Genomic DNA, 27,161 nt, shown 5'->3' on the forward strand with positions numbered 1-27,161 from the left:
CCAAGATAATTGTAAGCAAGTGTCTTTTTGGTATGATCCCCTTCCCCTCCCCCCCACCGACCACTTTTTGCACAAATGCTGATGGTTATGACTCAGAAAGTGAACTTGGTCCTGCTAACCAGGCCCCAGTGCCAGTGCTCTTGCCCTAAAACGGATACATGTGAATTGGTAACCCCAATTGGCGAGGACTTTAAACCCCCTTATAAATCCCTGGTAAAAGGTACCAGTGGTGGGAAGTTAGAGGGGGTCACCAAGGCCTGTAGCACTGTGTGTGCCACCCTGAGCGACCCAAGTAAACAGATGGCTGTAGACCTGCCCTAGCAGAATGCAGGAGCTATGCAAACTTCTTAAAGTTGAGCCATATGTGGCAAGGTGCGAGCACTATTTTTAATAAATGCCAAACACCCCTAAGGTAGGCCTCCTGAGCCCAGGAGGTAGGGTGCATTGTATTAACGGTGAGGCATATTAAGTGCAAGCTTAAATTGCACTATAGTAACCTTTTCCGTTAAAGGTGACTACAAGTGGTCAGCGGTGGTGATGGAGCAAGGATTCGCACGTAAAGCGACTTGCTCACATTCATGAACCTCGTTAACTTGTAACAGTATTAATCAATCCTGTTTGTCATTAATATTACACTTTTACAGTACACGCGGGTGTCCCAGAGACGCTTGCCTATGTGTCTATTAATCCTAACAACGCTTGCGTACTACAGAATGGCTGCTTCGCAGAAATCCAGTCTGCGCATGCGTCGGTCATACCCATGTGATGTGACGCACTCGCAGTTTTGGAGGGATATTTCGCTCATGCGCATTGTAGCTAAAATGGACGCTTGTCTCTAAACACGCTTTCGGCTTGCCCATGCCGCTTTGCATTTCTATCTATTTCTGCTTAACTCTTCACCGCTATAGTTATCATGAAGTAAGGGGTGCAGTGTAGGTTATCATGGTGTACAGTGTATTCATTTTTCCTGTGTTTCTAATTTGTTTTTGCTTACTTTTCATGTACCGCGTATCTGTGGGCCTGGGAGTGGGGAGCTGCTCCATCTTTGAAACCCATTACAACCCTGTCATGTGATGAGGGAGAAGTCAAACTGCGCAGAAGCAAAACCCCGCCAGCTGGCTGCTGAAGCTGGGATGCTCATGAGAACCTGAACTGTGACCCAGCAAGGGGAGCCGAGCTGTACCTGAACTTGAAACATATTGATACTTTACAGTGTGCTCTATTGTCCTCTTCTACACGTATGCCTGGGAACAGGAATGTAAGGGGTGTGTACTGATAATTGCATATTAAACATGGGAACCCAGAATTTTAGGTGGTGACAATGACCTAACCACCTCTCCTGACCAATCGTAAGTTGGGACCCTGTCACTTGCAACATATGTGGGTGGTCTAGGGACCCGAAAAGGATATAACTAGCCTAGTTTTAGCTAGAGAAGTTGTCCGGCTTGTCCGAATAGCTGACCTGTCACCGACCCTACGACTCTATAGGTGATTGATACAGAGAGCTGCGGAGCCCTCTGTCCGAATTTTCCACAAACTCCAAGGGGTGGAAATAGTCTTAAGTGCTGGCGGAGCACTTTGCTGGGAGATTCGAGAACCCAATCGGGGTTACTGGCGGATTCCGTGCAGTGAGGGGGTAGCGCAGGCGTTGCATCCGAAGCTGCAGGTGTTGGTCGTGCCCTTTGGTGAGCCCAGTCCTGACCCAAAGTCCTGAGGGGTATCCGGTCCTGATTGTCCGTGAGCTGTACCTGCTCACCTACTGGCATCCTAAATCCTTGAGGGTCCTTGTCCTAGTCTTTTCCAAAACTGACCCGTGGCCAGGGTTAGTCCTCATTCCGGTCTTAGGTAAATATAACTTGTGGGTGTCCGTTTTTTATCCCTTTCCTTCTTGTTCTTTAATAAAGCCTCTATGCCCATGATATTCTCTCTGTTAACTCTAATGTCGTATATGCAAACTGGTTATTAGTATGTTCCATTTTTCCCCTTCCTGTAGAGCATATTGAAACTGTATTGCTTGAATAGTGTGATGATCTTTATCGATGTTTAGGATCTAAGTTTAGTTAAATAGATAGACAAAGATTAGGGTTTGAATCACTTAAGGGTTCTTTAGATATTCACTGACTAATGTGTTTTAAACTTAACCACCCTAGTATAAGCCTGAAACTGAATAGCATGTTCCCTGTTACCCTTACCCAGTAGATTTTCCACTCGCACTTAAATGGTGCTTGCCCTTATCCATAGCTACATTATTATTGTAATCTTGATCATTGATGTTCTGATTTGCATCAGTTTTATTCTCTTGTCACTTTGAATTTTACTTACTATATAAAATCCTTAAAAAACCCCCAGGTGTCTGTGGTCATTGAAGAATTTACAAAGTGTTATTGAATGAAAAGAGTATTTTAGGATTATCGTGTCTCCTGTCTACAACTAGCTCCTGATTCATGGTGAGAATATATGTACCTGTGGTGAGTCAGGTACCATGGTAATAGTGTTAAGGAAGACACATACTAAGTACTGATAGTGGTGTGTAAACTCGCCCGATTCCCAAAACATTGTCTTAATCACGTCATGTGCCCAAGTGCGTGAAATCTGGTAAAACACAGAGTCGGGTGACCTGCGCGCTCTATCAGTATTTTCTGGTAGCAAGATGATGGTTAGGAATAGTTAAGATAGGTAGATAAGAAAGTTTCTTTTGAACCGTGAAAACTAAAATGTGCTGCTAAACATTTTTGCTGCTAAAATAAGGTTGTTATTGCATTTAAATGTTATAGAATAAGTTTTATTATATCATGAAATACTTCTATGTTATTACACATTACTAACCAATTGTGAGTGATTGTTTTTCGTGTTGTGGGGATCCCCGGGGAAAAAAATAGCAGGTGGTGAGTAGAATCCACTTGGCTGTGAGGTCACTGGCTAGGAGGGAGATTAGTGCATGGTTAAGCAGGACTGGAAGCGCTAATTAGGATTTTCATGAATTTATTGACGTGTAAATGTTAGCTGCGAAAACCTTGATGAAACTCCCGTTGTGATATCACCTAGTAAGGGTCACGGATGGCAGGAGTAATAGGTTCTTTGGAGCTTGAATGACAGCAAAGGAGGACGCTGGTGAAAATTTGACTTAGTATATATCCCGGAAAGAAGTGGATTAGTCAAAAGAGTAGCAGGTTCTCTATGGCTTGTGTGAAAAGGATAGGCAGAAGAGATCTATCCGTAGTGAATGAGAAGTAGACAAAAGTGGTTTACTTGCAGTAAAAGAAAAACCCTTTTTCTTTTTAAAACCCTCAAGCACAGTGGCGAACGTTATACGTTGTTAACTAAAATTCGCACTTGCACTTTAAGGAAAATTCAAAGTTTCCGTTACCTTGTGAAGGAGGGAGTCGGTCGCAAGGCTGCACTGACATCACTCAGTGCCGCGCTGGTATTGGTTGAGCCAGCGGGAGTGTAGCGAAGCCAGAATTGTAAGGGAGGGGTGAGCGCCGAAGAGTGAGACCGCGTCTCACGAAGGGGCCCGCACCCATTGGTCAACAGAGTTTGCAACCTCAGTGCTGATTGGTTGCTGTAAATCGAAAGACGCGCTAGCATTGGAAGCCCATAAATAAACATAATTAATCAATCCGAGCTTGAGGATAGTTTGGAGAGGTGTATGTGGTATCCCGAATTCTTACCTAATCCACAAAACCTAGGTTTTCATAAGGAGCAGATGCTAAGAGGTAGACCTTACAATATGTACGGAGGAAAGAGAAAATTGACTCTTGCCGAAAAGATCAAGAATTATTTCAAGAAAGACAAACCCATTAGAACTAGGGAGGGTGTGATCATTCCACCTCCTAATACTCCCGCATCCTTTATGATGTTTGACAAAGGGTATCATACCTGTGTGTGGTTAGAAAATTGGGTAAAGTACACTGAAGATGATGGAGTCTAGCATTTCCCCTCGATGGTACTTTTAATGGTAGAATCCTGTTTAACTTGAGGAACCGAATGAATGAATTACACCCCCGACCCAGATTAACGCAGTATGAAGCTTTAGAGGAATGGGAGATTGAAGCTCTAGAACGAGACAGACCCCGAATGGATAAGGGAGTGAGCAAATGTTATCCAAAATTGCAGCGAGAAACAAAAGAGCAAAAGATGAAGCAGTGGAGACAGAATATGATGGTTGAGGGATTATTTCCGATGTTTGGGGTAACCGAACAAGGAGAAGGGAAAAAGACAGAGAAAACTCGACACCTAATGACCATGGGGATTCAGAGGATGAGTATCTGGAGGATTTGTTAATGAAAAAACCCACCTCCTTATGCTGAAGCGTCTGGGACCTTAAGTTCGAAAAATCCTTTTGCCCGACATCCAAGAAGTAGAAGGGCCAGCGAGACAGATGTAACTGGTGCTGGTAGCAAACCCGGTAATAGTGATGAGTTTTGCAGACCTAGTACAGCAGTCCCAAATTACCGACCTTTTGGTGAAGACAGGCCAGGGTTAGCCATTCCCACTGCCCTGAGTATATACCCTCCTTTGGTGCCTCAAATAATGCATGACAATTCGACGGAAAGCGTTTTGCATGAACGAGAAAGGGATGCCCTGATTAAGCAGCGAAATGATCTAATTCAGACTATAGCTCAGATACATCCCAGTCCTGATGCCCTGACAATCCCAGTAACTATTGGTCCTGCTATACCCCTTTACGGGGATAGGCAGGCGAGTCCTAGGACTCCAGTTATTACTCCAATTGCAGCACCCCCAAGAAAAGAGCCACTCATAGTAGATGATCAGGCAAGTGAATGCGAGTCCGTGATCTCCCTAATGGATTTGCCCATAAGGGAACCTGGAACTAGTGAACCACGGGCAGGAAACCAGGCTAGGGCAAAGGAAGTCCTAATTGAAACAATGTCAGGGATCAGGAGTGCCACCGTGGTGACACCCGAGGAACTAGATAGATGGACTAAAGAGATAGACAGAGAAACTCCCCCGCCCAAACCTTTGGATATTTACAGGCTAAGGATAGAAATGGAGGAACTAATGGGCGGAAATGTGGGATTAGACAGATTAAATACTCTTAATGAAGAAGAGTTGCTGTTTATCAGCAAAAGCCTTACCCGGAATACTAGAGTGCTCAATGAAAAATTAATGGACACTGCTGCTGACATGGGAATTGATGTAAGTCGATCCAAAGTCTTGCAGAAACCATATAGAGCAGAATTCTCCGATAAAGACTTGGAAAACATGAATGTGTCAGGAAAGAAAATACAGATTAAAGAATTGCTGAACATACTGCAGAAATGGGGAGATTTAGATAAATGGAAAGCCAGATGGGCAAAGAAAAAGGAAGATAGTAAGGTAAAACCAAAGACTTCCCAATATGTGTTAAAAGAAGTAGGCCCAGCAGAAAAATTGTATCCCATGAGAGAAGTGCCTGGTGGAAATATGTACATGTCCCGTGGTCCCGGCAAGACATTGTGTCATTTACCAATGACTTCCCAAGATTAAGAGAGAAGCCAGTGGAGTGGTATAGGCAGGTGGAGCGATTTGTGAAAGTCCAAAAGTGTCTCCTGAAGGACCTGGATGGATTCTTTGACATTGTAGTTCCTGTAGGTGTATAGACTGATTGCAAGATAGCAATTGATTGGCCCAGTGAAGAATATGCGAGAGATTCCCGAACCGGAGCTCCTTCTCCAGATGTAATGAGAAAGTATGATCAAGTCATACAATATCTAAAAGGAAAGGTGCCAGCAAAGGAAACTGATTGGACCCGAATAGATAGAACTACCCAGGATCATAACGAAACTGTGCATTCCTATTATGAAAGATTATTGCAGGTGTTCAAGACCTACAGTGGGATCGATAACATTGAAATGAAGGACATGACCCATTTCATTTATCGGTTCGTGTTGGGTTTGAGACCTGAAATATCCCAGTGGATCAGGGATAATAAAATCTGTTGGCAGGGAAAGCCCATAGATGAGGTTCTCAAGTACGCCAAGTACTGTGAGGATGAGATGGAGAACAAGAAAAAGGCCCTTAAAGAGAAGGTCATGTGGGCTCAAGTAAAATTGGCTGAGCAACAAGAGAAACAGTTGAGTAAAATGAATAGTAATACTTAAAATACTAACTCTGGGGGAGGAGGGAAGCCCCGAGTAAAAATGAGTAAAGAAGAGGCCAAAAAGAAGTTCCCCTGTCACGGGTGCGGGCAGATAGGGCACTGGAGAGACGAGTGTCCACATTTGCAGGCTGGTAATGCCCCCATAAATGGTTTAAATCCACAGGTGCAGAAAGAGGGGCCACGAAAGAATCAGCAACAGGTAAACCCGCATCCATTGCCTCGAGCTCCTAGACCTAATTATAAGAATCAGACTCAGCAGAATGAAGGGGTCGAGGTATGGGAAGGAGGGAATGAAAGAAAAGCAGCAACTTCACAATTCTTGTTAAATGATACATTCCTCTGCGATGAACCATACTGACGGGGCCTGAGGGGGGAGGAAGAGGAGTGCGTGCTTGGCGCCTCCTTACCGGTAGACCAGACAGGGCCATACATTGAAGGAAAGGTTGAAGGGAATGATGTCACCTTTCTATTGGACACTGGTGCTACCCGTTTGACTGTGAGAACAGCGGACGTTCCAAACCTACCCCTCTCGGGAGAAGCTATCCAAGTAGTGGGCGTATCAAATCAGATAATTAGTACTTCTGTAACCGAACCCATGGAGATTTCTATAGGGAATTTCAAAGAAATGCACAGATTTGTTGTCTGTGACTCCAGTCCAGTGAATCTACTGGGACGAGATTTGTTGTGCAAAATGAACTGTACCATCTTTTGCACACCAAAAGGCGTCGAAATTCAAACCCCAGATGAAGATGGCCTGTACCAGCTAATGTTGCTAAGGCCCGATGCAGCAGTTAAAGCTCTCACAATTCACGACTTACCTGAGGAACTCCAACAAAAGGTGATACCGGAGGTATGGGATTTCACCGGGAGAGATGTGGGGTTAATGGCAAATGTGGACCCAGTTAAAATAGCCATTAAACCCAATGCTACCTACCCGAAAAATAGACAGTATAAAATGAGTGCAGAAGTAAAAGCTGGAGTCGCACTGGAAGTAAACCGGTTGCTAGAAGCAAACATCATACAGGAAGTAATGAGCAGTCCTTGTAATTCACCCATAATTGGAATTAAAAAGCCTAGCGGAAAGTACAGGGTAGTGCAGGACCTGCGAAAGGTAAACCAGATTGTTGTACCTTGCTGTCCCATAGTGCCAAACCCTGCAGTGATCGTGTACCAGATCCCATGGAATGCGGAATAGTTCACTGTCATTGATTTATGCCATGCGTTCTTTTCCATCCCATTGCATCCAGACAGCAAATTTATTTTCTCGTTTGAGTTTGACAGTCATGTCTACATCTGGAATCGTGTCCCCCAGGGGTACACAGAAAGCCCTTCGATTTTTAATCAGATTTTAAAAAGATGCCTTGAATCCTTAGTCCTGCCAAAAGAGTCTGTTTTGGGTCAGTACATAGACGACCTTCTAGTGGCGTCTAAAAGTCAAAGCGACTGTGTTACTGATACCATTGCCTTACTAAATCATTTAGGCAAGGCAGGACATAAAGTATCACCTGACAAATTGCAGTACTGTAAAAATTCGGTGAAAAATCTGGTGCACCAGATAGAAAAGGGTGTCAGGAAGGTTACTTCCGAAAGAATTAGAATAATTCGAGATATGGAATTACCTAGAACCCAGAAGGAAGTCAGAATGTTCCTAGGGGTTGTGGGATACTGCACACTGTGGATTGTGGGATTTGCTGTTTTAGCCAAACCTTTGATAAAAAGGACCAAGAAAGGAGTAGATGATCCAGTTAGCTGGGATGACGAAAGCATGACTGCCTGGATAAAATTACGAAATTGTCTGTGCTCAGCTCCTGCATTAGGAATGCCCGATTACTCCAAGAACTTTGAATTGTTCTGTGATACACGAGACAATTGTGCGCTCTCAGTCCTAACGCAAGAACATGGTCTGACTAGACGTCCAGTGGCCTACTTTTCAGCCACTCTGGACCCAGTGGCTGCTGGGTTACCAGGGTGTCTGAAAGCAGTGGCTGCTACTTGCACGAGTCTGGAACAAAGTGAAAACATTGTCATGGGACATCCTGTAACGGTTTATGTTCCACATTCCGTTGTGATTCTGTTGACCCGAACCAAGACCTAGCATCTCACACCTAGTCGGCTGACTAAGTATGAGAGAATTCTTATTGGTGCAGAGAATGTGATAATTTCCCGATTCAATATTTTAAACCCTGCAACCTTGTTGCCCCTCACCCAAAATGCAGAAGTAGAGGGTGAAATTGAACATAACTGTATTGATTTAACTGAATTTAGCACCAAACCACGGCCTGATATAAAAGAAACGGCCCTTCCCATAGAGGACCTTGTGATGTTTGTGGATGGCTCCTGTTTGAGACATGAGGATGGCGGGTTGAGTGCTGCCTATGCCGTAGTCACGCTAGAAACGACCCTGGAAGCCTCCTACTTAAGCGAAATAAAATCTGCCCAAGTAGCCGAGTTAATTGCATTGGCAAGAGCTTGTAAGCAAGGGAAAAATAAGAGAGTAACCATATACACTGGCAGTCAATATGGTTACGGGGTTGTTCATGACTTCGGCCAGCTATGGTTGCAAAGAGAATTCATGACTTCCTCAGGTACCCCTATCAGAAATGGAAAAGTGGTACAAAACCTACTGGAAGCAATCCAGTTACCCAAAGAATTGGCGGTGGTCAAATGTGCTGCTCACAAATCTGGTAACGACGATGTGACAGCCAGAATTAGATATGCTGACCAAATTGCCCAATATTGCGCCCGATACAAAATGTCCCAAAAAAATAAATTATGGGGAGGCGGAAACAGCTGCCAGCTTATGGTGTTTGAGAATGTATCTTCTTGGAGGGAACTGAAAGAGTTGCAGCAAGCAGCTGAGGAGGAAGAAAAGCTAAGATGGGAGACTGAGAAATGTCAGCCAAGGGACAGGGATGGTATTATGGTTGATAAAACAGGTGTGCCTGTGTTACCAGATAGCATGGCCACCCCAATGGCCCGGATGATTCATGGAGATACACATATTGGGAGGGATGCAATGTACCGTACGTTCCACCAAGTGTTCTATAACTCAAAGTTCAGGAACATCGCAGAGATGCTTTGCCAGAGGTGTTTAGTGTGCCAGCAGTTCAACGCAGGGAAAAGGACTGTAGTAGAGCAAAGTACAATCGGAAAGGCAGAAGGTCCCTTTATCAGGACTACAGGCAGACTTTATTCAGTTACCCATGTGTAAAGGATATAGATATGTCCTGGTAATAGTGTGCCTATTCTCAAGGTGGGTGGAAGCCTACCCAGCAAAGAAAAATGATGCCATTACTGTAGCCAAGTTGTTACTCAGGGAGCTAATACCTAGGTATGGATTTCCAGAGACAATTGAAACAGACAGAGGTGGGCATTTTGCCAACGAAATCTTGAAAGAACTCTATACAGCATTCAAAATTGAGCCTAAGCAACACTGTGCATATCATCCAGAGGCTTCTGGAGTAGTCGAACAAGTGAATGGCACTATAAAATCAAGATTGGCAAAGATGTGTAATTCTACAAAATTGAACTGGATAGAAGCTTTACCCCTTGTCTTGATGGGATTGAGAAGCATTCCAAACCGAAAGACAGGCCTAAGCCTCCATGAAGTACTAATGGGAAGAGTGATGCGACAGGCATGGGTACCTGGACACAAACTGCTGAGTATTTCTGATGATTTGGTGCTAGAATACTGCAGGCAGCTGGGTGACCAAGTACGTTCTATCTCTCACCAGATTGGGGAGGCTGCTGTCGAATAGCCAACCACTCCAGCCCATAAACTGAGACCTGGAGATTGGGTTGTGTTGAAGAAGCACACCCGGAAGAGTTGCCTTGGACCAAAGTGGGGAAAACCGAGGCAAGTGATCCTTGTCACTACCACTGCTGTAAAGTGCGCTGGCGTGCCGAAGTGGATTCATGCCAGTCATACCAAGAAGGTAACCGAAGAAGAGGCGGCTGAGGCTGAAGGTGGTGCAGCTGAGGAGACTCCAGACGAGGGTCCGGATCTAGCTGATGTAATACTACCGAGCACCAGTCAAGACGAATGGTTCCCAGCAGACGATCTGATTCTTGATCCAATAAGAACCAGAAAGTATTCCTATCTAGATAGAGAGTGGGATAGTGAGGAAGAGGCAGGACTAGAAGAAGAAGGTCAGGTTATCGAGATTCACGTCAGACCTGATCAGGAAATAGGTCAAGTAGGGAAAGACCAAGCCATCGACACACCTCCAAAGACTCCAGAAACAGAAAAGGGACAGATAGTAATTAGGGCTGAAGTTCATGCGGAAGAAAATCAAGGGTTCGAAGTGCATGAATAGGAACAGATAGACATAGACGAACGTGTTCAGAAGGCAGAGCCAGAAACAGTTGAAAATCAAAGACAAATCCAAGGTATACCTGAACAAGGCCAGCTTAGAAACCAGGCAGAAGAAACTGAAGAAAGACCTGGAACTAGTCAGACAGGAAGGGAGAAAGATACTTATGACGTAATAGTGCCACAACAGAACGAAAATAAAAGGGCTCGTGAAGAAGGTCAAATTACAGTAACTGCTAAAAGGCTCAAGAAGAAAAGTGAACCCAGATATATAAAGAGACTGAAATTAAGATTAAAAACAGTAGAAGAGAAATTAGAAGACCGGAAAAGAGCTACCAGTGAAAGACAGAGAGCAGGAGCTCAGCAAAACAGACGCAGTACCAGAATAAAAAGACAAAACAAAAACTATCGGAGTCCTGAATGGACTTACTTGCTGTTGGAAGAAATTGATGATCCCGAAATAAGTGACAAAAGCGACCAAGATTCGATTGAGGAACTGAATCCTGAGGAAGAAGACCCGATTTGAAAGTGAAACTGCGTAAGCCTCTTGTGTAAAGAAACAAAGAGGGGTTGGAAAGCCACCTGTAAGCTAAAATGTCTGATTCAAATGTGAATGGAAGACCTAGGGGAAATTGTTGTAAAACTTGCTGTAAAATATGCTTATGTAGTGTAGCCATAGTAATAGTAATATGGATAGGACTAACAGTCTTTATACCTTTTATGATAAGTAAAGATACTAACTTGTACCCTACTAAATAGATGACCCCAGACACAGAAATTGTACATACCGAAGAAACACCACGAAGTGTAGAAAGACGTGACAATTCAGTTAGCTTGAAACAAACCCGACCTGACTTAGAAGCACCAGATGAGGAAGGACAGCATTTTCACAAAATGAGAAACAGATCACATTTAAATGTCTTTGCAAATCTTTTAGTGCATTACGTAGAACCTATGGAAATAGAAGATTGTTATGTCTGCATGAAGCTACCTACTTCAGTAGCTGAAGGTGTGACCTATCACCATTTACCCCTGACCTATGGAATTTCCTGTAGTATATTAGCAAGCTTGTTTTATAGAAGCACTTTGCAATACTACTATTCAAACACTGACGTGATTTTTTCTGAACTGCCTATTCGGGGAAACCTGAATATTGTACATGTTAGAAGTGAAGTGACTCGCTACATGGGAGAATACTTTCTGACTATAGGTGACATAGATTTAAATGAAGCTCGCAGAGATAACTTGACTTGTTCATTACATGAGCAAGAGAAAATGTTCCTAAAAATGGCAGAGAAGAGAAGGGAGAGTTTCCAAAGAAAGGCCAATGATAAGAGACAGAAAACTCCTAAATGGGCTGAAAACATGGAAAGCACCTCAAATGGCGAAGCGAATCCTGCACTGTTGCCGGACTTTGAACGGAAAGGGAAACTCTGTCTTCATAGAGAAAAGACTAGTTATTATAACAATGTATTCATCGGTTCCAGTGAATGCGAACATAATTACAAGGTAATTGGAGGTTGGGGTTTCAAAAATGGGTCAGAACCTGTGTTTCCCGGAATTTATTATATATGTGGAAACAAGGCTTATTTCAAATTGCCGGATCACTGGTATGGAAGCTGCTATTTTGGCATTGTCTTCCCGAAAATATACCATGTGAACAACGCCGCTGGAAGCAATGAAAATACTAATGGTTTAGTGCGTAGTAGACGTGAAAGCGTAGGAGAAATTATAGGTGATATATTTAGCGCACTGATACCTGGAGTGGGAGTGGTTCTGAATACTCACCGTATTTGCAAATTATCTACAGTAGTGGATCGGTTATCTACTGACACTGCTGCTGGATTCCTGCTGGTCAATACTGAAATGGTTGCAATCAGATCAATGGTTTTACAGAATCGCCTTGCTCTTGATACCTTATTGGCAAAAGAGGGCGGAGTCTGCAGGATGCTGAAGGCGCAACATTGTTGCACTTACATTCCTGATAAGAGTGTAGAAATTAAGAAATATGTACGAAATATAACAAATTTGGAAAAAGAACTCAAACCACTGGAGGTTGATAGTGCCTGGAAGAGACTGACTGATGGTCTCTCCTCTGTAGGTAGTTGGTTTTCTAACATAGGCCGCAGTCTAGTGGGGAAAATACTGATGCCAATAGCTGGAATAAGTCTGATTGTGTTCATTATAATTATTTGCTGCAAATGTCAAAGGTGCAGAAAGCAATATATGGTAAATAAGAGAGGAGTCAAGAGAAATATTGACGAACTTGAATTAGAAGAGTTGAGAAATCAAATCTACAAAAGGGCCAAGAGTTTTCATCCTAATAAGGATGCTGAGAAGAAGATCAATAATAAATTTGTTGAAATTGAAATGAGTCATATGTAAGAAAACGAAGTTGGCATCTGTTTCCATTAATAGTGATGATAGTAAATATCATCAAAGAGGGGATTGATGGAGCAAGGATTTGCACGTAAAGCGACTTGCTCACATTCATGAACCTCGTTAACTTGTAACAGTATTAATCAATCCTGTTTGTCATTAATATTACACTTTTACAGTACACGCGGGTGTCCCAGAGACGCTTGCCTATGTGTCTATTAATCCTAACGCTTGCGTACTACAGAATGGCTGCTTCGCAGAAATCCAGTCTGCGCATGCGTCGGTCATACCCATGTGATGTGACGCACTCGCAGTTTTGGAGGGATATTTCGCTCATGCGCATTGTAGCTAAAATGGCCGCTTGTCTCCAAACACGCTTTCTGCTTGCCCAAGCCACTTTGCATTTCTATCTATTTCTGCTTAACTCTTAACCGCTATAGTTATTATGAAGTAATGGGTGCAGTGTAGGTTATCATGGTGTACAGTATTCATTTTTCCTGTGTTACTAATTTGTTTTTCGCTTACTTTTCATGTACCGCGTATCTGTGGGCCTGGGAGTGGGGAGCTGCTCCATTACAACCCTGTCATGTGATGAGGGAGAAGTCAAACTGCGCAGAAGCAAAACCCCGCCAGCTGGCTGCTGAAGCTGGGATGCTCATGAGAACCTGAACTGTGACCCAGCAAGGGGAGCCGAGCTGTACCTGAACTTGAAACATATTGATACTTTACTGTGTGCTCTATTGTCCTCTTCTACACGTATGCCTGGGAACAGGAATGTAAGGGGTGTGTACTGATAATTGCATATTAAACATGGGAACCCAGAATTTTTTGCCATCTATATAGATGTGTTCATACATAAGCTCGAAAAAAAAACGCGCTAATCACCCCTATAAATGTGCGTGGCTTAGAAACAAAATGTTTAGCGTATGCAGAGGATATCGCAATTATAACAGGGGATCCTATAACTGCTATGAAGCTTATTGAAAATGAAGCACAAAACTTAGGTAGAGCTTCGGGTTATAAGCTAAATTCCAGTAAGACACAGCTTGTGCTCAATAATAAGATTAGGATTAGAGACCCGAGAGTGACTGATAAAGCAACATAATTGGGTGTTAGTATTAGTGCCAATGTCGGGAACATTGTAAATAACAATCTAGAGCCATTAATGCTACACACCAAGAGCGAATTGTCACGCTTAGATAACCTGCACTTATCTATCGGAGGTAGAACAAATGTAGTGAAGATTGTTTTTTTTCCTAAGTTCTTATATTTCTTTAGAGCAATTTGCTTGGAATTCCCACCACATGTATTTAAGAAAATGGATTCAATGTTTTCACAATTTTTATGGGGTTATAGTAAACCCCGGAGAGCACTCAAATGGCTCACACTACCTAGAGAGCGTGGGGGTGGGCGTTACCTAATTTTAGGCTTTATTATTGGGCTTCAGTTATGAATTATAGCACAAGATTGTTAAAATCTAACCCAGATGATCTGAGTATCCCTACACCACAAGAACTCATCCTAGGGAATGAGAATAATGGCTGTCTCTGCCGTCATGTTAACGATGATCACCTTAAAAAGGTGAAATTTAAAACCATTAAAAATGTTGTGAAAGTGTGGGGACAGGTAAAAAAACTGCTGGGTATAGGGCGATTTTCACATTATACACCGGTTCTTCAGAACTCAGATCTCCCAGAAATATTTAATGACTCCTATATACGGAACTGGTGTACGCTAGGGATAGAGCAACTTGGATGTTTTTTCTCTCCTCAGGGAATGAAATCATTCGATGAATTAAAAGAAGATTATAATATCCTTAACAGGGATTTCTTCAAATATCTTCAAGTGAGAGATTTTTTGCTAAAAAAAGGGGGTGGCCGTATTAAATTCCAAGCGTGTCAAATCATAGAAGATATGTGTAACAACAAGCCACCAAGAATTGGTGAGATCTATGACAGCTTTAATATCTTACTCCCAGATGATATGGACAAACATGGGGCGGCATGGCAAATTAAGCTAGAAGTTCCACCTAACATTCCACTTTTGGCATATGATCTATCCTTAACTTACTTAATGTCCCTAAAATTACAGACACAATTCTACAAAACATACTTTTCGGTATATTATACACCGTATAAAATTTCTAAATGGGGGACAGGTAAGGGCACTACTTGTCCGCGATGTGCACTTACTGCTGCGGACAGTGTGCATATGTTCGCCACATGCAATACTCTATTAAACATTATAAATGAAATGTCTGGGTTTCTTTCGGAGATTACCGGGGTAGGGATGAGCATATCTACTGAAGAGATTATGTTGAGCATCACTAATAAAGAATGACCTAGACAGGTGCAAGGGGTGGTCTTCGTGGCAATGGCAATCTTTCGACTATGTGTCGCATCAGCTTGGCTCGATCCCATTCCACCATCTTTTCCCCAATGGAAAGAAAGATTACTTGCGACATGTAGCCTCGAGATAGCCATTTATAAACAAAAAGGACGTAATGTTCGGCAGAGAGGAATGAAAATTTGGACTCCTTTGTTAGATTGGATACAGGCGCACTGAAGATATGAACTGAAAATACCTTGGTTAATTGATAAAATGTGTTACCCTACAAACAATGTAACCCGAACCTTATTGAGAATACCAATTGTTGACTTAATTAATTAGTATAGAAAAAAAATTGTTCGACAAAGAAGGCATTAAATATTGACCTTAATATGTGTTTCTTTTCCTTTCACTGTTTTCCCTTATCCCCGGTTTATGAATTTGTATATATATAATGTAAATCTCTCTGTAAATAGGAATTGAAGCACCTGTCCCCTTGGGGGGTGGTGGGAGGGAACCAAGGGTTATAAATAAATTGTTGTAAAAAACTGAATAAAGATAAGTTAAAAAAAAAAAAAGGAACCCAGAATTTTAGGTGGTGACAATGACCTAACCACCTCTCCTGACCAATCGTAAGTTGGGACCCTGTCACTTGCAAAATTTGTGGGTGGTCTAGGGACCCGAAAAGGGTATAACTAGCCTAGTTTTAGCTAGAGAAGTTGTCCGACTTGTCCGAATAGCTGACCTGTCACCGACCCTACGACTCTATAGGTGATTGATACAGAGAGCTGCGGAGCCCTCTGTCCGAATTTTCCACAAACTCCAAGGGGTGGAAATAGTCTTAAGTGCTGGCGGAGCACTTTGCTGGAAGATTCGAGAACCCAATCGGGGTTACTGGCGGATTCCGTGCAGTGAGGGGGTAGCGCAGGCGTTGCATTCGAAGCTGCAGGTGTTGGTCGTGCCCTTTGGTGAGCCCAGTCCTGACCCAAAGTCCTGAGGGGTATCCTGTCCTGATTGTCCGTGAGCTGTACCTGCTCACCTACTGGCATCCTAAATCCTTGAGGGTCCTTGTCCTCGTCTTTTCCAAAACTGACCCGTGGCCAGGGTTAGTCCTCATTCCTGTCTTAGGTAAATATAACTTGTGGGTGTCCGTTTTCTATCCCTTTCCTTCTTGTTCTTTAATAAAGCCTCTATGCCCATGATATTCTCTCTGTTCACTCTGTCGTATATGCAAACTGGTTATTAGTATGTTCCATTTTTCCCCTTCCTGTAGAGCATATTGAAACTGTATTGCTTGAATAGTGTGATGATCTTTATCGATGTTTAGGATCTAAGTTTAGTTAAATAGATAGACAAAGATTAGGGTTTGAATCACTTAAGGGTTCTTTAGATATTCACTGACTAATGTGTTTTAAACTTACCCACCCTAGTATAAGCCTGAAACTGAATAGCATGTTCCCTGTTACCCTTACCCAGTAGATTTTCCACTTGCACTTAAATGGTGCTTGCCCTTATCCATAGCTACATTATTATTGTAATCTTGATCATTGATGTTCTGATTTGCATCAGTTTTATTCTCTTGTCACTTTGAATTTTACTTACTATATAAAATCCTTAAAAAACCCCCAGGTGCCTGTGGTCATTGAAGAATTTACAAAGTGTTATTGAATGAATAGAGTATTTTAGGATTATCGTGTCTCCTGTCTACAACTAGCTCCTGATTCATGGTGAGAATATATGTACCTGTGGTGAGTCAGGTACCATGGTAATAGTGTTAAAGAAGACACATACTAAGTAATGATAGTGGTGTGTAAACTCGCCCGATTCCCAAAACATTGTCTTAATCACGTCATGGGCCCAAGTGCGTGAAATCTAGTAAAACACAGAGTCGGGTGACCTGCGCGCTCTATCAGTGGATAGGATTACATGGACTGGCACCACGTCAAACTCAGTTTTTGCCAGCTCCGTTATGGTACAGGCAAAATATGTCATGTTTGATATCAAACAAGATGCCTCATTAATCCGGACATGATTCTCCTGTTGTTGCAACAGCCTTTCCAGAGCACTGGCTGGCAGCCCACAACTGCTGCTGCCAAGACAGGAGTCTGACCCCCTGCCAGGAGGTACGAACTCTCCTAGGATTCGGAAACAATGGCCTGTATGGAAAGGAGTTGACACCTTCCTCCCTGACAGGATGACTAGTGAAGTGGCACCACATCAAGGAGGGGAGCTTCAAAGCTTACACCGCCAGTGATATGCAACCAAGCTACCTCCCAAAGGAAGAAACAGCCCCCCGTACCCAAGCACATTTGCACCCCGGCAGGTGAGTAATTATGAAGTCAGGAGGTGTACATCCCCAGAAGACTAGACACACCTCTAGGGTGTGCTATCAGGACTGAGCTAAAGATTTATTATTGTGAAACCAAGTACCATCTTTGGGGTATTTTGAGAGTATCACATTGTGAAACCAAACCAGCATTACTACGGAATACTCCACTTTCCTACAATAATGCATAAGGAAAAGAATGATTCTTCTCTACAATGAAACAGGTTTTTACACTGTTCTTGTACGTCTTTATATACACAGCATGTACGGTTATAAAATCATTTGTTATTTCAAAAGGCAACTCGGGGTTTAGAAAAGTCCCAGCCGAATTGCTCAAATTCTAAAGTATTTCAGAGTGAGAGCTGCATAATGAATATGAAATGTACTGTATTGTTCTGCAGAGATATTTTCTTGGGGGAGAAGTGTTTCCAGAGGCCCTCAAGTCTAGACATAATTTGGATGTATGGAATAACAAGAGTGTATGAATGTATGTTTTCTGCCGAGTAGTACACTGCACATATTAAACACAATCTATTCAACTTTTGGAGGTAGAAGGCAGGTGTTAATAAAATGGCACTCCTGTGCTTCCTTACAAGAAAAAATTAATATTATTGTTTAAGAACATTTTGAAGAGGATCTGCTGAGCGTTTAGTTTTTATTAACTGTTTTAAATATGTTATAGTATTGGGTTCTCTTTTGCATTAGTGCCTCTAAAGGCGAAATTCATTCTAGGGCCACAGAATGCAACATAATGTGCCTTTTATAGCAAATTATTGTCGATAATCTGCTTTTCTTTTTGGAATAAATTAGTCAACTGTGCAGCATATTCTGGTATTCTTTTGACACATAATTGAGACGTCTCTGGTTAAGGGTTCTATGAACTTGATGGAAATTAAACTTCACTTTTAGCAAGTCAGCAGTGGTGTATTGCTAATTATTAGATGATCACCATTTCACAAATTATGACGCTGAACTTAAGTGCCCTGCTCGGCTATGGGCAATTTATTTCGTTGTCGAATTTCCCAGTGATTTGGGTATGTCACCTAGGATACAGAAAAAGAATTAATAAATACAAAAGTCGAAGCACAATTACTTAGAGTAAGGTACTTCATCTGTCAGTATCACTACATACACTGTGCAATATAAAAATAACAGATGCGTCACTTTCCGTTAACACGCGGATTGTTAGAAAATAGTTTCTAAAAATAAAAAAGGTATGGCACTTATGGCCGTAAATGTATAATGCAAAGCGTAGCAAACCATTTTGCTATAGGTGGCCTTAAATGCAATTCGAGAGAAAATGAAGACAAAGGTAGTCGTAGTCCTTCCGAAAATTGTAGCCCCCTGCTCCTAAGAGTTGTGGCTGCTGCCGGTATCCTGACAGAAACAATGTGCCGGGTGGGCTTAAGTGGGTTTAAAGAGGCAAGGGTGCGTTTTACAACCAAGTACGAGGGTTTAAAGAGCCCAGGGATGCGTTGCACAAACATGAGGTACAGATGCGCTTTACAATGCAGCACTGACAGGTATAGTGTCCGTGTTGATAAAACAAAATGGCAAATTTCGAGCACAATTAAACTGACGTGAATTAGATCTGGGATGCACCATGAATGGCAGGAAAATGTTAGACTACACACGTTTATAGTCACCTAACACACTGGTTGCGTTTGACTAAAGCTTCAGATGGGCGGCTTTTACCTCGGTTTATGCGAGCCCTTTCCAATAGAGTATTGGCGAGAGGTAATGTAAAGAGTTATACAAAACACCCCCAAATGACAATGCAGCATTTTTTGTATTTTTATTTTTTAAAGGGCCCTACAAAGGGACGCGAAATTCGGTTCAGGTTACTGGTGTGTCCCCTGTCTGAGCCAGATAACAGCAAAACCGGGCTTGCCCTACCGCCACGGCAGCTCTTTGAATGACGCCACCCTCGTTATCTCTCAAATGCAGATAAAAGGGCGGGAGAAAGGCCAATCTTAACGATGAAAGAAAGGGCATACTAGCCTACGGAGAACGTGGCATCTGTGAGATAATGGCACAGGAAGTAGCGCCCATAAGAAGCAGCTCTGGACATCGTCATTACCTCTGAAGTATAACGACATTTGACTACAGTCTGTTGAACTGTATGCCTCACTTTATCTAGGAAGAACAGGGTTTCCTCTTTTTGGGGATTCGAGGGGCAAACTTTGTTATTAGTGCTTTTATGCCTTAGTTGCCAAGAAACGTCTTCGAGGCAACGTGGGGCTTTGAAGAAAAGTCCAACCCCATTTTAGGCTTTGTCGAGTTGAAAAGATTATTAATCTAAGTATAATGTACACATCAAACACGACAGGAATTTAAAGTGCAGGCCTCCATAGTTTCACACAATTAAATCCTCAATTCGGCACTACATCAAAGCATCAGCAGTAATCAGCTATAACGTACACCAAAACATACCTATTACAATCTCTAAGGCTATGTGGTGAGATCTGACTTAGTATGTGTTACAATACTTAATCAATATTTTTCTAGCCTCTCTTTGTGGATGTGCAGCTTGGGTAAGTAATTTCAAAGTGCCAGACAAGCGAAGCACTGGGATTACTTAATCCTTTCATTTCGTTTTAACATCGCCTCTGAAATCAGGAGCGATGGTCAGGCTAATCTGCCACATTTGAATGTGTTGATTTGAAGACCCTTCTACCTGAAACGCAACCTGGCATCAGTTCTGGAGGTCAAGTCTTAATTTTCATCCGACTTAGATACGGAGCAAGTGAGAAAATGAAGGAAATGGAGAAATAAATTATATTAAGAAAAGAAAACAGAAACAAATGGAAATGGAGGGACGAAAAAGAAAACGTTAGAGCGAGATAAAGAGACAAAGTATAGGTCGGTGAAAGAAAGTGGCATGTGGTGGAATAAAGTCTAAGCAACCTAATTCAGCGAACCTGGCATTCCGCAGTGGCGGTAGTGGGTTCCTAATAAAAGCTCCCCTTCACTTTTTTCTTCTAACAAATGAAGGCACTGAGTGCAAAGGAACATTATTTGGTGGGGCCGGCGATTGAGGGGGAGAGGGGGGGAGGGGTTCACGGAGATTACAGGATCATAGCAGAATACTTTTTAGGTCTCGCGACCTATCGATGTGCGCAAGCGCATCGAGCGGAGCGAGAATTCAAGTGGCGAAAACATCTTCAAACCAAAGGGCTTTCAGCCCCGCGGTTTTCATGTAGTTCACGTGAACCACGTGATTAAACATGCACGCGCATCAGACCCATTTGCTTCCCAATCTCCTCCCACGGCCGTCCTTTCTGCCAATCTCCTCCCACGGCCGTCCTTTCTGCCCCCCAGCACTTCAGTTCCGTCCCTCCTCACATTACATCAGACCCATTTGCTCCTCCTCCCACGGCCGTCCTTTCTCCCAATCTCCTCCCACGGCCGTCCTTTCTGCCCGCCAGCACTTCAGTTCCGTCCCTCCTCACATTACATCAGACCCATTTGCTCCTCAATCTCCTCCCACCTCCCACGGCCGTCCTTTCTGCCCGCCAGCACTTCAGTTCCGTCCCTCCTCCCCCCTAATTACAAAACTGTTCACGGCCCTCGTCTTTGCCTCCGCATCATCCTTTCTGGCCGCCAGCACTTCAGTTCCGGCCCCGGCTAGCCCTGGCTCTCTACTTCCCTGGCTCTGCCTTTTCCCACTGTGGTTGAGGACGGTGACAGCATACAACAATTTCATTAAGCTAGGACATGCCCGTCAAAATGTGTCTAAACCATGCCTCCTTTCTCGTTGTTGCCTCCGCATCAGTCAATCAGATGCTCGTTCTTGGTAAAGCCAAGATTTTCTCAGAGTTCTGCTCTTAATAACAACTGGAGACACTCAGAACTGTGCCCGTCCCTCCTCACATTACATCAGACCCATTTGCTCCTCAATCTCCTCCCACCTCCCACGGCCGTCCTTTCTGCCCGCCAGCACTTCAGTTCCGTCCCTCCTCCCCCCTAATTACATCACTGTTCACGGCCCTCGTCTTTGCCTCCGCATCATCCTTTCTGCCCGCCAGCACTTCAGTTCCGGCCCCGGCTAGCCCTGGCTCTCTACTTCCCTAGCTCTGCCTTTTCCCACTGTGTTTGAGAACGGTGACAGCATACAACAATTTCATTAAGCTAGGACATGCCCGTCAAAATGTGTCTAAACCATGCATCCTTTCTCGTCGCCGACCCCCTCTCCTACCATTCCTAGCTACCCCACTTTCGCTCTCCTCGCACACCCCACCACTTCTCCAACCCCTGCCCCAAAACCACCGCTCCCACTTTCCACTAAGTCAAGTCAAGTCAAGTCATAAAATTTATATAGCGCACTACATACCCAGAGGGTTTCAAGGCGCTTAGGAAGGGGAGGAGGATTATTTGTCAAATATCCACGTTTTAAGCTGCTTTCTGAATGCTAGGTGATTCTGGGTGAGGCGAAGGTAAGCGGGGAGTGAGTTCCATGTTTTGGCAGCCAGGTATGAGAAGGATCTGCCTCCCATGGTGGTCTTGTTGATGCGAGGTACAGTGGCGAAGGCTTGGCTGGAAGAGCGAAGTTGGCGGGAGGGGGTGTAGAAGGACAGTCGAGAGTTGAGGCAATCTGGTCCGATGTCGTAGAGTGATTTGTGTGCGTGGGTAAGCAGTCGGAAAGTAATCCTCTTATTGACGGGTAGCCAGTGGAGGTCTTTAAGGTGACCAGAGATGTGTTCGTTGCGTGGGATGTCTAATATGAGCCTGGCTGAGGCGTTTTGGATTCGTTGTAGTTTCTTCTGGAGTTTAGCGGTGGTACCTGCGTAGAGGGTGTTTCCGTAGTCCAGTCGGCTCGTGACTAGAGCGTGGGTGACTGTTTTCCTTGTTTCGGAGGGGATCCAGCGAAATGTTTTTCTGAGCATGCGAAGAATGTTAAAGCAGGAAGAGGATACGGCGCTGACTTGTCTGTTCATTGAGAGTGAAGAATCCAGGATGACGCCAAGGTTCCGTGCGTGGTCTGTCGGGATGGGTGCATTTCCGAGGGCTTCCGGCCACCAGGAGTCGTCCCATGCAGAGGGGGATTTACCTAAGATGAGGACTTCTGTTTTGTCTGAGTTCAGTTTCAGACGGCTTTGTTTCATCCATTCGGCGACTTCTTTCATTCCTTCGTGTAGGTTAGTTTTGGCGGTGCTGGGGTCCTTGGTGAGAGATAGGATCAGTTGAGTGTCATCCGCGTAAGAGATGATGTTGAGGTTGTGTTGGCGGGCGATGGCCGCGAGGGGCTCATGTATACGTTGAAGAGGGTGGGACCGAGTGATGATCCTTGTGGTACGCCGCAGATGATTTCAGAGGCCTCGGACTTGAATGGTGGGAGGCGGACTCTCTGGGTTCTTCCGGTGAGGAACGAGGTGATCCATTCCAGTGCCTTTCCTTGGATTCCGATGTTTCTGAGGCGTTGTAAAAGGGTGCTGTGGCAGACTGTGTCGAAGGCAGCGGAGAGGTCGAGGAGGATGAGGGCGACTGTGTCTCCATTGTCCAGTAGAGTTCGAATGTCGTCTGTTGCTGCGATGAGGGCGGTCTCAGTGCTGTGTTTGGCTCGGAAGCCAGATTGTGAGGGGTCGAGTGATTTGTTGGCTTCGAGGAAGGCGGCGAGCTGGTTGTTGACAGCTTTCTCGATGACTTTGGCCGGGAATGGAAGAAGCGAGATGGGGCGGTAGTTTTTGAGTTCGGTGGGGTCTGCTGTTGGTTTTTTCAGAAGGGCGGTGAGCTCAGCGTGTTTCCAGTCTTCTGGGAAGGTAGCGGAGTTGAGGGAGCAGTTGATGACGTCTCGGAGGTGCGGAGCTATGACGGAGTCTGCTTTGTTGAAGATGTGGTGAGGGCATGGGTCTGTGGGGGATCCAGAGTGGATGGAATTCATCAGGCGGATGGTGTCCTCAGTGGAGATTGGGTTCCAGGCGTTAAGGGTGTTAACGGGAGGAAGATGGTCAGCTGATGGTAGGGTGGGTTGGCTTCCGGGTTGGTTGTCAAAGCTGTTGTGGATGTCAGCAATCTTGTTGTGGAAAAAAGAGGCTAGGGAATCGCAGAGGGTTTGAGAGGGGGTGATGTCGTTGGAGTTGGCCGAGGGGTTGGAAAATTCCTTGACGATGTTGAAAAGTTCCTTGCTGTTGTGGGCGTTGTTGTCAAGTCGATCCTTGAATGCTGTTTTCTTGGCTTTTCGGATCAGTTGGTGGTGAGTACGGATGGCGCTTTTGAAGGCGTCCTTGTTGCTGGTGGATGGGTCTTTTTTCCAGGCCTTTTCAAGGGAGCGGCACAGTTTCTTGGACTTCTTGAGGTCATCGTTGAACCATGAGGCCTTCTTGATGCCAAGTTTGTGTTGACGTTTTTTCAGTGGTGCTAAGGTGTCGGCGGTGTTGGATAACCAAAGGGTGAGGTTGGAGGCGGCTTCGTTGGCGTTAGAAGAGAGGGCTGGGGAGGTTTGAAGGAGCGATGTGGAGATCTGCTCCGTGGTGATTTTGTTCCAGTTTCTTTGTAGAGTTGGTTGGAGGTGGATGATGGGTTTCGGCTTGTTGTAGGTGAAGTGAACGCAGCTGTGGTCAGTCCAGAGGAGATCCGTAGTGTGGCTGAAGGAGACATGGTTGCTGGAGGTGAAGATGGGGTCGAGAGTGTGACCTGCGATGTGGGTGGGGGAAGTGACCAGTTGTTTAAGTCCGAGGTTGGCGAGGTTGTCCAAGAGGGTGGCGGTGTTGCGGTCGTTGATCTTTTCAAGGTGGAAGTTGAGGTCTCCCAGAAGGATGTAGTCTTTGGAGGGGAGCGCGTGTGGGGTGATGAAGTCCGTGATGTCTTCACTGAATTTTGCGCGGGGTCCTGGTGGTCTGTAGAGGAGGGTGCCTCTGAGTGTGGTCTTGGGGTCGATGTGGATCTGGAAGTGAAGGTGTTCGGAGTTAGCGAGGTTGGCGTCAGAGCTGGTTGAGATGCGGATTGATTTCTTATGGACGATAGCGATTCCACCTCCTGTATGGTCGGTGCGGTCCTTGCGTGTGATCTTATAGTCATCAGGGATAGCGATGGCAATGTCAGGGGCGGAGGAAGCGTTCATCCATGTTTCCGTTAGGAAGGCGACGTCAGGAGAGATGGTGTCTAGTAGGTTCCAAAGGTCAATGGCGTGCCTGTGGACCGAGCGGGTGTTGAGAAGGATGCATTCTAGGTGGTTGGGGTCGGGAATCTGTGTTGTGGTCGTAGCGGAGATGTTGTCGGTGCCGCTAAATTTGCAGGAGAAGCAGGAGAACGGTCCATGGGTGCGTCCAGGAGCGGCTTGGACGCAGTTGGGGGCGCGACCGGGGTTAAGGGCTAGGAGGGTGGCGGCATCGTAGGTAACGCGGGGGGGCTGGGCAGCGCGAGGGGCAGGGGGACTGGCGCTGGGCGCGGTCCAGGCGCGGACGGGCGTAGACGGGCTTACCTTTGGCGCACCTTCGGCGCGGGTTGGGCGCGGTCGCTGCGCGTGGACGCTGCGCGCAGGAACTACTGTCATATATGGATAGTGGAGGGGGAGGGGCGAGGGCGTCTCAGCTGGGAGGCGGGGCGGGCTCGGGATGACCAAAACAACAACAACAATCCGACAAAATGGAGGCGGAGGGGGGAGCCCAGTGGAAATGCGCGCAAACAGGAAAAGCGGCGCTTTAAATAAATGACAAAATGCAGTTACAATACAGCGTCTAGCAGGCAAACAGGAAAAGCGGCGCTTTAAATAAATGACAAAATGCAGTTACAATACAGCGTCTAGCAGGCAAACAGGAAAAGCGGCGCTTTAAATAAATGACAAAATGCAGTTACAATACAGCGTCTAGCAAGCAAACAGCAGGCAGCAGTAAATGGCAGAAAGCAAAGCAGTGATGATACCAGTGACGCAGCAGGACACTGGGGAGCGACCACTCAGTCCAGGGGAAACCCCGCTCTCGTCTTCTCCTGCCCCCAGCGTCTCCCCACCACCGAAGCCCAAATTCTCCCCTCACCCTCCAACGCTACTACTCACAGCCTACCCACGACTACCACAGCCATCTCAACAGCGCCACAGTCTCTGCCCGCAATACTCTAAAGTGAACAATTAGATGAAGATTTTCTATTGTACATTCTCCTAATTATCGTGTAAATAATTTATGTAATAACAAGTAAAATGACCCCTGATGGAAGCCTGAATTATTTAAAAATGATCAAGTATTTATAAGATGGCACTTGGTCGGCATTTGTCTGTTGTAAATGGAAGGACACGAATGACTCGCCTTCTCACTTGTGTGGCAGGGCGTAGCTGCATGCGATGCGTTGGTAATCTGTTGTGAAGGCGAAGGCCTGCAGAATATTACATAAAGTCGTTTTGTTTGTGTAGCATTTTAAATCTGTTTGATATTACACCTTTATCATATCAAGCAAACTCGCATTGCATCAGGATTTTTTTTTAAAGTAAGCATGGATTGCAAATAATAAAATAAAGGCCACTTTGTAGGTATTCACGTTAATTTAATAAATTCACTTTAAAACCGGAGATTTAAGTTGTTTACAATTTTTTTAACCCATCCATGCCAACACGAGGAAGAATCTTCCTCTTTCTGCGTTCCTCAAAAGGTCCGAATCACAGCCTTAAACGTGACTTTTAGTCTGCTCGCCCAATGAATTTCCACTGTTTAACTTCGTCATGGGGGGGGGGGGTGTTTAATATCGCCACATCAAAGGCATCAATCACCCTCCCACAGGCTTCCACAGCGCTGCCCCGCCCCCTGCTTCACGGCCAGGCCATCTGTTCCCAGCAGCAGCATTTCTCCTGCACCAGGCCACATCAAAGGCTCTGTGCCACTTTCACCCACACAGCACCACTTTCAGACACGCAACGCCACTCACACCCACGCAAGCCCACTATCACCCACGCAAGCCCACTATCACCCACGCAACACCACACTCACCCACGCAACGCCACTCACCCAAGCAACACCACTCACACACGCAACGCAACTCATCCACGCAACGCAACTCATCCACGCAACGCCACTCATCCACGCAACGCCACTCATCCACGCAACGCCACTCATCCACGCAACGCCACTCATCCACGCAACGCCACTCATCCACGCAACCCCACTCATCCACGCAACGCCACTCATCCACGCAACGCCACTCATCCACGCAACGCCACTCACACATGCAACGCCACTCACCCACGCAACACCACTCACACATGCAACGCCACTCATCCACGCAACGCCACTCATCCACGCAACCCCAATCATCCATGCAACGCCACTCATCCACGCATCGCCACTCACACATGCAACGCCACTCACACATGCAACGCCACTCACACATGCAACGCCACTCACCCACGCAACGCCACTCACCCACGCAACACCACTCACACATGCAACGCCACTCATCCACGCAACGCCACTCACAAACGCAACGCCACTCATCCACGCAACGCCACTCATCCACGCAACGCCACTCATCCACGCAACGCCACTCACCCACGCAACACCACTCACCCACGCAACACCACTCACACATGCAACGCCACTCACCCACGCAACGCCACTCACTCACGCAACGCCACTCACTCAAAGCCACTCACACCCACGCAGTGCCACTTTCACCCACACAGCACCACTTTCAGACACGCAACACCACTCACACCCACGCAAGCCCACTATCACCCACGCAACGCCACTCACACCCACGCAGTGCCACTTTCACCCACACTGTGCAGT

The 27,161-nt window shown here is 45.2% G+C and overlaps 1 protein-coding gene across 1 annotated transcript in view; it reads right to left on the reverse strand.

The window, feature by feature from the left end:
- CPOX (coproporphyrinogen oxidase) overlaps positions 1 to 27,161 on the reverse strand; it is a 128,755-nt gene that overhangs the window by 53,402 nt on the left and 48,192 nt on the right. The gene's annotated exons all lie outside the window — the stretch shown is intronic.

Source organism: Lissotriton vulgaris, chromosome 8 (assembly GCF_964263255.1).
Source record: "Lissotriton vulgaris chromosome 8, aLisVul1.2, whole genome shotgun sequence".
Classification (NCBI taxonomy): domain Eukaryota; kingdom Metazoa; phylum Chordata; class Amphibia; order Caudata; family Salamandridae; genus Lissotriton; species Lissotriton vulgaris.